The sequence below is a fragment of the Mauremys mutica genome, unplaced genomic scaffold (genome assembly GCF_020497125.1).
Source record: "Mauremys mutica isolate MM-2020 ecotype Southern unplaced genomic scaffold, ASM2049712v1 Super-Scaffold_100095, whole genome shotgun sequence".
Classification (NCBI taxonomy): Eukaryota; Metazoa; Chordata; order Testudines; family Geoemydidae; genus Mauremys; species Mauremys mutica.
In genome coordinates, this window is record NW_025423264.1 from 1,821,082 (window position 1) to 1,830,457 (window position 9,376).

The window sequence follows — 9,376 nt, forward strand, 5'->3', positions numbered from 1 at the left end:
AGATCGATTATAGGTTCATAGCTTTGAAGGCCAGATGTGACTATTAGGTCATCTATTCTGACGTCCTTTATACCACAGACCATATAATTCATCCCGTTACTGCTCCATTGAGCTGAATACCTGAGTCCCTGTGGCAGTTTGTTAACCTTTGCACAGGCCACACAGAACCATCCTCAGTGGTTCTTGCCAGCTGCAGGGTTAAGGGTTGGGGGCAAAGTTAAGGTTGCATTGGAGGGGGGGCGTTTATATTAACTTCTCATTTCCTGGTTTGCAGAGGTTTAAGTTTAGTCACCATCTATACCAGAGGTAGGCAAAGTACCCTCCTGCCTCCCTTGTTTTCTTTCCCTTGAGCAGGGTTTCCAGTTTCCAAACCCTACGTGATCTCCCAGCTGGAAGGAGGGGAAGAGCCGTGGGTCCTGGATCTTCAGGGTTCAGAGGACAGCGAGATCCTGAGAAGTCCCTGGACAGGTGAGGAAACATGAAATCAACCCAGAAACTGTCAGTGCCTGAGAGAACCAGCTGGGATTCCCCACACAGACTCTGTGAGCTCAGGACAGTCCCCAGCAGATCTCACTCCTGGCTTCCTACAGATGATGACTGACAGCTTGGCTGGAGCTCCCTCCCTTCCTGCTGAGTGTTTGGATGGGATGTGGGCAGGGCCGGCCTTGGGGACATGGCACCCTGGGCAAACTTGCATTTGGGTGCCCCTGGCTCCCATGGGCATGGCACCCCCCCATTCCCTCTGTCCCCCATGGGCTCTCCAGGCTCCTCACCCTCCCTTCCCCCCAGCCCCTGCACTGTGCCCCCTTGGCTCCAAATACCTGCTCCCCCTTCACTCCTAACTCCTGCCCCCTCCAGCCCCTCCCATCACCTGCCCCCTCCTGTGCCCCTAAGCCCTGCACTGTGCCCTTTCACCCCAACCCCTTCCCCTCCCTCATGTGCCCCTAATCCCAGGACTGTGCCCCCTTCACTCATACCCCCTGCACCTCCCTCCTGCACCCTGAACCCCTGCATGGTGCATAACCCTGCCCCCTGCACCCCAACACCTGCCCCCTCGTGAGCCCCCAGCCCCTGCACTGTGCCCCCTTTGCCCCAAATGCCTTCTCCCCCTCCTGCACCCCTAATCCCTACACCCCCTTCAATCCTAACTTCTGCCCCCCGCACCCCAACCCCTGCCCCTTCCTGAGCCCCCAGCCCCTGCACTGTGCCCCATTTGCCCCTAACCCCTGCATCCTCCTGCACCCAAGTGGGGAACCTGACCTAGATGCACAAAGCAGCTGGCATTGCTGCTCGCTCCCCCACTGGACTGCTGCTCCCCCGCCCCACGCAGCCCTGGGGGGCTGGGAGAGGGGAGCAAGGAGCGACGTCAGGGCTTCCTGCACCCAGGTCACTGTCCCTGCAGGCTGCGTAAGGGGCGGGCAGGAGAGCAGCTGCTCCTGATGTCTCAGCTCAGCCCGGGGGGCAAGTGACCTGGATGCAGGGAGCCCTGGGGTGTGTGTGTGTGTTGAAGGGAGTGAGTGAAGGACTGTGTGTGTGTGTGTTGAGGGGAGGATATGAAGGAGTGTGTGTTTGAAGGACTGTGTGTGTGCCCCTGAGTGAGTGAGCACACTGTCAGGACAGTGCTCTCAGGGTCAGGAGCCTGAACTAGGCTTGTTCAGACACAAGCAGCTGCCGGCAGCTCCGGCCCCAGAGAGGCAGCAGCACACGCAGATTCCCCCCGTCCCGTCACCCCAACTCAGAGGAAATCGGGTACCCGGGTGGGGGGAGGGGGACACCCCACCATCAATCAGCACCTCCCCCCCGCAGAGCAGTCAGGAGGATGCTCCCAGTCGGGAGTGGACAGGGGCGATTCCGGGGGTAACCGGGGGGTGGGGGGACAGGAACAGCAGCAGCTGCACACATGGAGCAGGGCAGAGGAGGGGCCCCTCTGCTCCGGAGCAGTCACCTGGCTCTGACGGCTGGTCGTCCAACTGCCCCCTGCAGCTCGGCTCTCTCCCACTCCCCCACGCTGCTGCTTATCTGCCTCCCATGCCGCTTTCATCAGCCCAGCGAGCCTCTTGGCAGCAGGTCAGGCGGGAATCCAAACCCTGCGCCCGGCACCCCCTTGGGTGGGGCACCCGTACGCCCCCCCCTAAAGGCCAGTCCTGGGTGGGGAGCAGAATTGATCCCCTCCACTGCCCTCTATGGGGATAAGTTTGGGGGAATTCAGTCCCCGATTTTTATTTTCTGTCTCTCCAGCACTTACTTGGATTTGCTCTCTGTCTCTCCATCCCCCATTCTGAGATTTCTCCTCCCTTCTAGCAGGTGATGGGGTGGTGAGGGAGAGCGAGGAGCAGAATCCTCACCAGGAAGATGCTGAGCTCGCCGAAGCGCATGGGGAATTACTGCGAAGAGCCAAAGGGAGCGTGTCCCGCCCCCGTGAGCAGGGAAAAGCTGGTGAAAGTTACCCCAGACCAGAGAGAGAGCAGGGAAACCACTCAGAGGAGAGAGTGGATGAACCCGTTAATTGTCAGGGAACTCACAGGGACCTCAAGGAAACTACATCCCAGGAGAAAATCCTCAGGGAAAAGAGAGAGACGACATGCAGTGAGTGTGGGAAAAACTTCAATTACCGCTCAGCCCTTATTCGACATGAGATAATCCACACGAAAGAGAGACCCTACGAATGCTGTGAGTGTGGGAGAAGCTTCAATCGTACCTCAGCCCTTAGTAGGCATCAGCGAATACACAGAGGAGACAAACCCTATGAATGCTGTGAGTGCGGGAAAAGTTTCACTCAGAGATATACCCTTATCTCTCATCAAAGAATCCACACGGGAGAGCGACCCTACAAATGCTGCAAGTGCGGGATAAGCTTCACTCAGAGATCAGCCCTTATCTCTCATCAGACAATGCACACGGGAGAGCGACCTTACGAATGTTGTGAGTGTGGGAAAAGTTTCACTCACCTCTCCTCCCTTATCTCTCATCAGACAACGCATACAGGAAAGCGACCCTACGAATGTTGTGAGTGTGGGAAAAGCTTCTCTCGGAGCTCAAACCTTACTATGCATCAGAGGATCCACACAGGAGAGACACCCTATGAATGCAGTGAGTGTGGGAAACGTTTCACTCACTTCTCCTCCCTTATCTCTCATCAGAGAGTCCACATGGGAGAGAAACCCTATGAATGCTGCGAGTGTGGGAAAAGCTTCAGTCATAGCTCAGGCCTTTCTAAACATCAGAGAATCCGTAAAGGAGATAAACTTCATAAAAACCTTCTCTAGAGCTGTCAGAAGATTTTTTCTTTAATTCTTTTGACAGTTCCCAGATAGTGACTATTAAGGTATTTGCATCTTTTGCACATTGTGGTCCCTCAGCTCCCACACATGAGTTGCCCAGTTTTGAAGCTCACCTGTCTTTGGGGTGGATCCTGTGGTCCTTTCTATCAACTCCATTGTCCTGCGAGTCATGGGAGTGGGTGTCCTTTCTACCAGGAATCTCTGTCACCCCAGGTGAAGGAGATAAGGGGTGTCTTCAACCAGTTACGTTGAGATAAAATCTACCTGGGCCTCATCACTATGGTTGCCATGGAGTTAGCTAGCTTGAGTTCACTTTCCTGATGTAAAAAGAGAACTATTCTTGCACTAAAGACATGGGCCATGGAAAGTAGGTGGAATTATCTTGCACATTTCCTCCTGATCTGACCTAACCACCGTCACATTTCCTTGTCTAAACAAACCTGGAGATTCACATTTGTACTCCTCCTCCCAGTGCAAAGTTATTGTTTGAGTTGCCACATTCCTCTTTGAGGACAGATTTTCTCATTCCCAGTTGCTGTCACATTACCCTGGATTGTGCAGAACAGCAGTTATTTTGACTTTTTTTCCTCATTTAAAATATATTTAAATATGATGAAGAGCTGGAGCAGTGTCAGGGAAATAAGTGTCATTTTAGGCTCTGTGACACTGGAAGGAGATGGGGAAGGATGGAATCTCTGAGTCACCCCATCACCCCAGAACTGCTACCTTGTGCGTGAGCCATGCAAAGTTCACCCCCTTCATATTCCTTCACTTCCCAAAGTGTCCGGTGAGGTCATGTTCTTGGCTCTCACTTGGGAATGGTGCTTGTACGTCTTTGATCCTAAATCCGTCAGTCTGGCAGGAGGTGAAAATGTCCCAGACTTGGAAGGGGATTTCAAATGGATCCCAACCACTGTTCAAATCCCCTTTTCCCTCTATTGGCAAAGCCACTTCTGGGAAGGTCGGCTGTTTTTTCCACCCGTTATGAACGTGCTAAAACTTCTGTAAATAACACTAATGAGACAGCGCTGGGTGAAGCAGGTTTCAGTGGATCATTGGAGAATTTCTCATCCTGATTCTGAAACATCAGATGTAACCTAGTCTGGAATTTCACTTTAAATTAAAATGAAAGTGTCTTCTACCTCTCTGTGATATGGGTTTTCTATCTTTCATGAAGGGTCCTTGGTCATATAACTGCATGTTAGTGTTGTTTGACAGATTGTAGCTCAGATTTATTGGGAAATTTCAGACAAATGACCATCATTCTTTACTTTAGGTTTGTTTTTCCCCTATCCCTGGATGGTGACATGGAGAAAATTCAAATGCAGTTCAGTCAACAGGAGAGAATACTCCAAGCTGCTGGACATATTATCAGAGAAAGAGTCGTGTATTTAAATCTCCACTCTGAAAAGGTGAACAGCAGCAGACCCCAAACCATGTAACCGACGGAAGTAAGTGCACATGGTCACAGGGTGGTTCAGTTGTTTAAGTCAATATTGTCTCAGATGATCCAGGGATAGAATTCCACAGTAAGTGACTTGGAACTAGGCAAAATGCCCAGGTATTTGGTTCCCAAGGTATTTGTGACCCAGTCCCTACAGGAGGTTACTCCTGAAGAGATCTCCTAGCTAATCCCAACATTTGGGAAATGCTATCTGTGATGCGGTGTATCAACCTTGAACTGGCACTGCTAGGGTTAACTGCGCCATGTGGGCTGAAGAGGCCACACCCCCTCCCCCTCTCTGGGCATGCGCCGACTGGAGACGGAGTATAAAAGGGAGCAGCTCAGCTCAGCCTGGGCGGACTGAGGAGGAGACCAAACCTATGTTGTGGGCTCCTGCCAGGAAGCTGCTGGACCCCCAGGCTGCAACATCCAGCCACCCTGAGGCCCCTGCAGACACCCAGTTGACCGCCAAGGATGCGACGCTGGATGCCGGGACATTACCGACTCTGGACGTAAGGGTGGGAAGTGACTCAGGGAACAGGACTGTTGCAGTGAGAGATCAACCCTGGACACAGGAGTATTGGTTCCTCAAGGCCCTGGGTCAGGACCTGGTGGAGTAGGGTGAACCATTTGCTGTTGAGAGCCCAGACCTGTCCCTGTCCCAGAGGGAGGGGGTTATCTGTGACAGGCTGGAACACTGACCTATCAGCTTTTAACTTCCAAACTTTCAGTAACTCTATTATCAGTGCCTGTGAGCGTAATTTAAACCATACTGGCCTGAACTGGACCAAAGGTCCATCTAGCTCTCTGTTTTGTCCTCTGACAGTAGCCAATACCAGGTGCTCCAAGAGGTACTCAACAAGGCACCACTGGGAGTTGAATCCAGGATCTCCTGTTTAAAAGCAGGTGCTTTAGCCAGCTAAGCCATAGTGCCTGCCTGTGGCTAAAATACAGTGTCTGCCCACACATGACTCCCTGCCATCCCCACCGGGACCTGACAAGCTTTCCATGTGTTTGGATTCTGCAAAGCAGAGAAGCAGGTGAGGTTTTCCTTGCAAACTGTGTCTCTGTGTGTGAATCTTTGGTCAGGTCTGCACTACAAAGTTATTTCAGCATCATTATATTGCTCAGTTGTGTGAAAAACACACAACGCTCCCTCAGTCGGCACCCTTCTCCTCTGTCCCAACCCACAGCCCCTCCTATTCCCAGTGCCCCTCAATCCCAACCTCGACGAGAGGCCTAGAGCTTTTTGCAGCAAACTTAAAGTGACAAATTGTCAGTGTAAATGCTGCTGTTCATTATATCACCATAAGTGGCCGCCTCCAGTATCCTACAATGCCTGCGGTGAACTTGCCTGCCCTGCATTCCTGCTGCAGAGGCTGGGCCCCTCCCCTTTCATAGCTCCAGAAAGTTCTGACAGCTGAGCCGCTATCTACACCGGGATTAGGTTGATATAACTGCATTGCTTGGGGGGGAGGGGTTACATTTTTTACACCTCTAAGTAATGTAGTTACACCGACCTAATTTTGTAGCGTAGACCTGTGCAAATAATTGCTCACACACCTTGGGAGTAAACCATCACCTGCTCCTCTGCTTTACAGAATCCAAACACGAGCAAAGCTTGTCAGGGCTCAGTGGGGATTGGCAGAGAGTCAGGTGTGGGCAGCACAATGCTTCAAGTAACAGCAGGTACCATGGCTTATCTGATTAAACCCCCTGTTTTGTAAACAGGAGATCCTGGGTTCAACTCCCACTGGTACCTTCGGGAGTGGCTTTTGGGGCACCTGATATTGGCTACTGTCAGAAGACAAGATTCAGAGCTAGATGGACCTTTACTCTAGCCCAGTGTGGCTTTTCTTATGGTTTGAATTACATTCACAGGCACTGACAATAGAGTTACTGAAAGTTTGGGTGTTAAGAGCTGATAGGTCAGTGGTCCAGTCCCCTAAATACGGTTTCACCATTTCCACTCGCTAAACTCCCTCCCACCCTTCTGGGCTCCTGGAGCAGGGGACTGATCCTGAGCCCAGACACGGACACTACATCTTTACTCCAGACCAAGCCACGTGATCCTGATTAATCCGACACAGGCCAGCCGAGAGTGTTTCATTGCACTGGAGATGTAGCCTAATGTTACGTCTACACTGTGATTAACACACCCAGGGCACCTGTCCCAAAGCCCGGGTCAGCTGACTCAGGGTTATGGAGCTGGGGCTGCAAGACTATAAAATTACAGTGCAGACAAATGGGCTTGAACCCAACCTCTGAGGCCCCATGAGGGGCGAGGGTTTCTGAACCCAGGCTTCAGTGTGAACACAAATATCTGCACCACAGTTTTTAGCCCCTCAGCTTTACGTCCAGGAGCCCAAGTCAGATGACCCAGGCCAGCCCTGCTGCCATCTTTATCCCAGGAGAGATGGACTCTAAGGGTACGTCTCCACTGCAATGTAAGCCCAGGTGTGGCACGCTGTGCTCAAAGCAGCACCTGGAAGCCCCATATTCACCACTCTCATATAATGATGCCATGGTTTGTACAAAGTCTGCCTGGTGAAGTATCATTTCAAAAGTCTTGATCTGTTGAACATTAATATCGTGTTGGCTTGTGTGTGCTCGCATTGGTTGGGAAGTTATGAAGTTTTGCTCTGTGTGCGTTACTGATATATGTTATGAGGTTGGGAAATGCCCCCCACCAGCCTTTCAGGTGCGACAAGGGAGGCGCCAGACTCGCTGCTGGCCCATTGAAGGGATCCACACTCCAAAGGACTATCCCAGGAACCGTGTACAATGCAGGCTTCTCCGAGATAGCACAGAGACAATGGACACTGCTTGAGTCACATCGTAGCAAAGGAGCTTCCTAGCAAGTTGGAAGAAACTATGAAAGAGGGGAAGAGACATCATGACTTGGCCTCTCTCCCCCACAACTCAGCAGCTGGAAACACACCTGGAGAACAAGGACTGAACTGAACTGATTCAGAAATCAGAAGAGAATAATAACAATAATACTTGCAAACCAAAGTCCCCAAACAGACTAATATTGGTTTTTCAGCAGAAAATTTCCAGTTTGGGGAATTTTGTTTTCTCAGTCAGACCTTGCCAAGGGAAGCAGGGAGAAAATGTTTGAGTTGCCTCCTTCAGAACATCTTGGCCTAGACACTAGCTCTGGTTCACTGCTCTGGCCTTGCTCTGGTTGAGGGTATTTTAATAATTTGGGCAGGTCCCAGGGTGTTTGGGGGAGATGATGAGGATGTTCCCTTTTGAGATAAAAACTAAGAAATACAGCACTAGAGAATTTTTTTTTAAAGAAATCTGGGATTTAGACATTTTATTTTAAGCAAGGGAGTTTGGGTTTCTGTTTGCAAGAAGGAACATTGTTTGATCTGTCATTGTACCAAAGGGGGACATGGTTGTCTACAAAGGAGGGGATGATGACTAAACGCATCCGATGAGGATGGGATTCGAACCCATGCATGCAGAGCACAATGGATTAGCAGTCCATCACCTTAACCACTCAGCCACCTCATCTAAGCTGTCAAGCAAAAGACAGGAATAGAAATCTAAGGCCAGCAGAGCTAGGGACAATAAGGAGTTTTTAAATACTAAGCGGAAGCAGAGGCTGAATGAGCTCCCCCCTCACACCTAGTGAGGAGCTGGGGGAAAGACTTCAGGAACAGACCGTGTTTGCACAGACACACCTACTCTGCCTAGGTATGCAGCATGATGGGGCCACTTTCCCAAAATGACCAGTTTTGGTGGTGTTGGGTTACAAATCACTTTAGGATTGAGTGGAATGAAATGTTATTATCCTTCCTGCATGAGTGAGGGGCAGCAGAACATACCTAGTTGGTCCTGATGGAGGGGTAGGTGGGTGAGGAATAGCTTTTATTGGACTTTGTAGAAGTGATTGAGAACATCACCCTAAACCAGTGATCCCCAAACATTTCACACTGTGCCCTCTTAGCCATGGCTTTGGCCCCGCGGAAGCCGCAGTCAAGAACCAAGGCTGGGAGTGGGGCTGTTGCTTGCTGGGGAGAGGGGTGCAGACGGGTTAGGGGGTCGAGGCCGAGCAGGGAGTCAGACCCCCAGGCTGAGGGTGGGGTTGGGGAAGAGCTGGGACAGAGTGGAGCTGAGTGCTGCTCCCTCCATGGGGGCTGGCTCGGACCCTGAGGTGCCCCCATGAATGTTCCTCTGTGTCCCCCTAGGAGTCATGCCCCACATTTTGGGGACCACTGAACCCTACTCGCTAATCAGGGACTAGTGATGCCAAAGCCCAGGGAAAGGGAGAACAAGTGTGGGGGCTCCAGCACTGGAACCATGTGAATGGGCTGCAGGAGAGGGGCAATGGCTGGTGGCCCAGGGAGTTAAGGGCAAAGGGGGCACAGGAGGGGGCAGGAGTTAGGGGTGAAGGAGGTGCAAGGGTTGGGAGTGCAGGGGCTAGCGGTAAAGGGGGAGTGGGGATCGTCCAGGGGCAATGGGGAAGTGCCAAAGTACAAGCTTTGCCCAGGGCACCATTTTCCCTAATGCTGGTCGGAGCAAACAATTGGAAATGACCCTTTAGTGAGAACAGAACCATAGTGTAGAAAAGCCCCTTTGTTAAGTGGTGGTGGCTGAGGGCTTAGGGAGATGGGTTAGAAAACAACAGGCGTCTTTCTGT

The 9,376-nt window shown here is 51.5% G+C and overlaps 1 non-coding gene across 1 annotated transcript; it reads right to left on the minus strand.

Moving 5' to 3' along the window:
• Positions 1-8,165: 8,165 nt before the first annotated feature.
• Positions 8,166-8,247, minus strand: TRNAS-GCU. The gene has a single exon. It is a non-coding gene; the product is annotated as a tRNA-Ser (tRNA).
• Between the last annotated feature and the right edge of the window lie 1,129 nt (positions 8,248-9,376).